We start from the raw sequence: 6,217 nt of genomic DNA, 5'->3' as shown, positions 1-6,217 counted from the left end.
CAGACGGACGGACACACGGACACACACACGGACGGACACACGGACACACGGACGGACGGACGGGGTGGAAAACATACTCTCTCGCCATGCCTTTCGGCCTGGCGGAGACAAAAAGTGTCCATGCATTTATGTTCAGTAAACTCGACTACTGTAATGGTGTCTTTACAGGTCTCCCTAAAACATTGATCAAACAGCTGCAGTTGGTTCAGAATGGTGTTGCTTGATTCCTTACTAATTCCAAGTCAATATTTTCTGATCTGTCAGATAATTGATTTCAAGATACTACTGTTGGTTTTATAAAGCAGTGAATGGTTTTGGGCCAAAACACATTTCTGATCTTGTGCTACATCATGAACTATCCAGATCTCTCAAGTCATTTGGGACAAGTCAGCTTTATGTCCCCAGAGTAAATAAAAATAAATGCAGAAAAGCAGCGTTCAGTTTTTAGGCACATTATATGGAACAAGCTAGCGGAACTAAAATCTGCTACAGCTCTCAGTTATTTTAAATCAAATCTGAAGACTTTTGTGTTTGCCTTTGTCTTCTGAGATTTTTGATCTGTTCTGCACTGTCATTTTATTGTAACTTATTCTTTTGTTATTTTGCCTTTTTCATTGTGTAATGTTTATAATGTGTTAAATGCTCTAAATGTTTTTTGCAAAGCACTTTGGTGTGCTTTGTTGTTGTTTAGCTATAAAAAGAAAAAAGAAAACTAGCCTTGCCTTACAACACTACAGGGTACTGCTACAGTCAATGTATCACATTGAATTGCTATATACTCAATTTACAATTATGCCATTTAGCAAATATTGAGATATATCCTTATTTTCTAAAGTGAAAGGTTGGAACAAGTGGCATGAACCTTAAGTCAACTAACAACAGAGTAAGTGGGCAATATGGCAATTTCCCACTGCTCCTAACTGTTAGGATGGGCTAAATGCAGAGGACACATTTCAAGTGTGCAAATACTGTATACAGTGGCAAATACCCCCCAAAAAACTAAAGAGGACACAATTATTATTATTATTATTATTATTATCATTATAACAAAGTTCTAATCATCTGTGAACAATAAAGCAACATACAGTACATATACAGTATCTAAACATACAGTTGAGTATGCCATCTGTGAACAAGATCATTCTTCAGAACATGACCCCATTATGAACTACTCACAAGTGGAAGTACTTCTAACAAGGATATAAACACAATGAAAAGGAACTCTGTTGTAATCTTGCATCCTGGTTAATAGAAAGCCCTATTAAAGGGCTGCATTTAAGTGAGGGTGAGAAACGGTTCAATTTATGTAAGAAAGACAAATTGGTCATTAAGCTGGCTGTGGGTCAGGCTATGGTAATGCTAATAGAATATGCTCACTTCAAAGAACCACTAGGAGTCATTCATTTCCCTTTCTTCTGGTATTGGACCATGGTGTACACCTGATTGCCCATCATGTGGTGGACTTGGGACTCAGTTCAACATGTGTGCGTATAATATGTCAATGAACAGCCATACTGTACAGACAGACGTAGATGAGTGGTAGAGAGGCCGTCTGAAGTGTGTGTGCGCGCGTGTGTGTGTGCGTGTGTGCGTGCGAGGGAATCATACATTCATGATTTTTTGTGTTTTTCATTTTCTTTTCTTTTTGTTTTGGTCAAATATATCTCAAGCCAATTATACCAAAACTAGAAGTTCAGCCAACATCTACGTCGCACCGCCAATATGACTGATATGCCCATATATGGAGATCTGTGTATCTTGTCAGTCCATGTCCCTTTTATGCCCATATATACCGCGATCCCTGATGTCATCAGTATATGCCCATACATGGGTATGACCTCTTTTGTGCCCATATATGGAGCTGACTAATTTGTTTGCTGATGCCATGACGACACATTGAGGTTAGACAACACATTCCATATTTGGGCGTAGCTTCTTATATGGTTATGGCTGAGTCGTGGTGACATGAGAGTGATGTCAGAGGTCCGTCTGCCGGCCGGCCGGCCCTCCCTTAAGCCAATTTTAATATAGGATGAAGTATACCACAGTTGGTAAAGTGTGGACAAAATATTTAGGCGGAGTAACAAAGTGTTTTTTTGTTTGAAGAAGAATTTGCACCCATGTGAAAATAGCCCATGTAAAAGCCTTGGTATATCACCTGCCAGTATATCCACCTGCCATGCAACACCAACTAATTAAAAATGTGTTTTGAAATGTACCAGGAGCCATTTTTATGGACATGAGTAATTTGTGCAGCCTAAAGACTTTGGAGACTGGCGGCATCATTTTGTAGAAGCTACAGTATATAGTCATTTTAAAGATGACTCAGACTGAGTCAGACAAATTAAAAGAGTATTACATTAATTTAAGCTGTATGTGTCAACTTCCTCTTTGCAATGTTCTTGGGATGGAAGAAGCGTGAGTTTTTGGTTGAAATGCAAACAGGAATGAAAACAATAAACAATCCTTTGACATTAATGGTAAGATAAGGAGTCCATGGATTGTTGAACTACTTGTGCAACAGAGTCATGAGCAATGGTTAAAGTCTTATTAGCATTCAGCTGGAGAAAGTTATGAGCTATTCACACCTTGATGCCAAGAAGGAAATTGTGTAAGATAGCCTGATAAATCATTAGGGTTAAAAGAAAGATACAACTGCATATCATCATAAAACATGACAAGAGAGACTGTCCCTTTGCCTAACCAAACAGTCACAGGTTTAATCCCCACAAAATTTATCTTGTGTTCCTCCCAAGGTGACCTTGAATATGACACTGAACCTATCCTTCACTCAGTATAAAATGTTAATGTCCTACAAAGATTTCAGAGCATGCGAGGATGACAAAACAAAACAGTGTGATCATATTTAATTTCCTACAGGACACATTAATGTCTCCAGTCGCGCTCACAGTGACAACAAGCGGCAAAGCAACTGGCGATCATCAATTTCCAGCAGTAGCTGGGCAACACTGAGCTACATGTAGCAGCAAGTCGCCTGGCAAAAAAGACGCAACTTGGTGGGGAAAAAACGGTTAGAAATGTTCTACTTTATGAAAATGAGCAGCGGAAGAGTCAAGTGGCGCCAATTTGGTCTGCCAGTCTGAACAGGACCCAAGATTGTTGGGATGAGTGGAGAGGTATAATAAAGTGAATGTCAAATAAGTCATAAATAAATAAACTAATACATTACAGATAGATGAACACAATTACCCATTTCACACATTATGTGACATGACTTATTATTCTATTTTTATAAGTGATCAGCTATATTAAACCGTTCAGATAAAACAATCACCCGCAGGTTAAGTTATTAGTTGGTAGCCTATCCTTGTTAGCCCCTAAATGTGTGCAATTAGGCTACAAACATTAAAATGTCAGAATGATCTATAATGGTAATGAAGTGTAATAACTTACAGAGGGAGAGACGTGTGCAGTCATTTAAAAAATGTTTTCAACAGTGGATGACTGTAAAGAACAACTGGAAGAACTTTAGGGGGGGGGGACAAAAACGAAGGGAGTCAGCAGCAGGCCCTGGTGCCTATAAGCTGCTCAAATAGCCTTCCTCAACCCCCTGCCTCGCCGGTGGAAATATGCCTGGAGGGTTTGAGAAGGCATCCCTCACCTGCAACAGTGAGTCTGAAAATAGTTACAGTGATAGATTGCTGTCATGTTTTTGTCTTTTTCTTCCTCTAAAACAAAGCCAAATTGAACCCTGAAACGTTGTCACAAGATAGAAACACACATCAATGTGTTTATTGTTAGTTATAACTACATTTTTACCGAAGCTTCTGCACTTGGGCAGTAGCATCTATCCATATGATTCCTCTTTTACCATTATCTTTGCCTAGAGAGCTACCAAGTTGACATGGGCATTTTAATGACAGTCCTGTCGTGAACATGAGGGTTTGCCTTACAGTGCCAAGACCTCTATTGTATGGCGTCAAAGTGACCCATAAAGAATACAGAAAATACCTGTGACACCCATGTGCATGTATTCACTCACATACCCTGTATTTGTAGCCCACTTCCTCAATGTTAGCAATGCCCACAAGCTGGCTGCAGGCGACAGCGAGGTGACATACAGAGACAAAGTCACTGCCGGTGTGAGCACAGGGAGGGCCTGAGTGTACTGTAAGTCGGCATTATCAGACCGATTCAGGCAATGTGCCTGGCTGTCCAGTTGAAGGGCCAAATCCATCACCTCGTTCAAACGGCTTGAAAATGTAACAGGAGCTTGGCAGCACTCCGTACTCCAAACATCACTAATCACACTGCCAGGGAAGATAATCACTGCCCCTCGTATGTGTTGATCCCTGAAGAACAACTTAGACGCCTCATTCAGGATCCAGAGGCCACATGGATGCCAACACAAATCTCCTTGGCAATGATGGATTTGATTATAATTTACATTTCAGGAGTTATTTAATTAATACAATAGCATTGTAACCAATCTATGTTAGTGGCTATAAAGCAGTGATACTATGTAGCTAATCATTATGTATTATCAGTTTGTCACACCACAGATTTGTTTCTTACAACCACATTCATTTTGATAAATAAAGTCTTATTTTTGCTTACCTTCTTCTGATGAGTCGGCCGGGTTGGGACCCTTCATTCATCTATTATACTTATCCTCTCCTATATGAAAGAAAATGTCTCAGAGTGGCACTGTTAAGGAACATACAGTAAATGAACAAAGGAGCTCGGTGCAATTAATTAATCCTGATTAATCAGGGGAGGCATGTGACATGTGGTCTCCTTAAACCCAGCCTGAGCTCTCTAGTATAAGTACAGTAGAATAGGGCACAACACATCAGGAGACTATGGAAAAGTATTAAGAAGCCATCGGCATTGCTTGTGAAGGAGGATGTTTTTTTTTCTTCTTTTTCTCCAACAGAACAGGTGATGTTGACTGGTTTCTTTTTTTTCAGTAATTGTTATTGACACCAGAAAACAAAATAATATCAAGTTTCCCCCTTTCTTCTGTTCGTTTTGCCATTTGATGTTTAAGGGTCTAGGTCTTCTTTTTTTTTTACTTGGTAGTATTTCTTTGCCTGATCTAAAAGGGGGTTTGTTTGTTTACTTTGTTAAATGTGGGCTTGTTAGCTTATCTAAATTATGCATTGGCTTCTACATTGTGACTCGGGCAATAGCAAATTAACTCTTACCTTTTGGTGTCTTTGGTCACACCATTACATCACAGTTAGCCAATGTGCTTTGGCTGCAATGGCCGGTGCTGGTTGGCTTTGTGGGGCCATAATACAGCACACAGCCGACCAAGAGTAATCACGTTCTCCTTGATGGCATGGCCTAATTAATGGCAAGGATAATTAACTCAGACCCAATTCATTGGACACAAAGTGAGAGGCAGAAGCCCCCATTATCTTGTTGATAACGGCATTGTCCTTCCTCCTATGCCTGGCCTTAATGCTACCAAATACCATTCCTGATTGTCCAATTTACTCTGAGCTTATAGGGGTCACCCGCCATGTGTCGAGCCCGTGGAAGTGCGGTGAATGTGGCCTGAATGTATAGTGCAGGACAATTATGAAAGTGTGGATAAAAGTGTCATGAATGTCGTGTGAGCACACAATGAATACATTATAACCATGTGATCTCACTGATCTCCTGGAAGTGCACCAATGTGCCCTCACTGTGAGATGAAGTGGTGACATTTAAAGGAACACTTTACCCATTTTCAACCTTATCTCCATATAATTGGTCCTCACTAATGCACATTATACGATGACACCATTTCTGTCTACTGTCTCATTGGTGGGCTGTGGACAGTTCAGAAACCTGCCTACCAATGACATAATAATCAATGGATATTCCAAGCTAATACAAACGACATCTTTTCTTTTTCTGGAAAGTTAGCTTGCTGAAATAGAGGCCAATCTTCTTGTAGGGGTCCAGCTCTAAGGCCGTCCTGCTTTGGTGGTGGACAACCACCTGAGCAAAAACAGACCTGAGCCCCCAGTATAATTCACAAGTAAGACGCGCGAACGCAGCTCGAAAATAACATAGCAAGAAGAAATCTAAAACTGTCCTCAAACTAAGGCGTTTTCAACTTGCCATCTGGCCTGAAATATTCACAAATTTAATATATTTCTCTCAGAGGAGTGTAATTAGTCAGCCAGGGGTAGGCGGATTCCAGCCACACTGTAGTGCACTCTGGCGCACTCTGGCGGCTGCACACAGGCAGTGCACACAATAC

This window comes from Gymnoscopelus microlampas, assembly GCF_963454915.1.
Source record: "Gymnoscopelus microlampas genome assembly, chromosome: 22".
NCBI lineage: Eukaryota > Metazoa > Chordata > Actinopteri > Myctophiformes > Myctophidae > Gymnoscopelus > Gymnoscopelus microlampas.
This window is presented reverse-complemented; position numbering follows the sequence as displayed.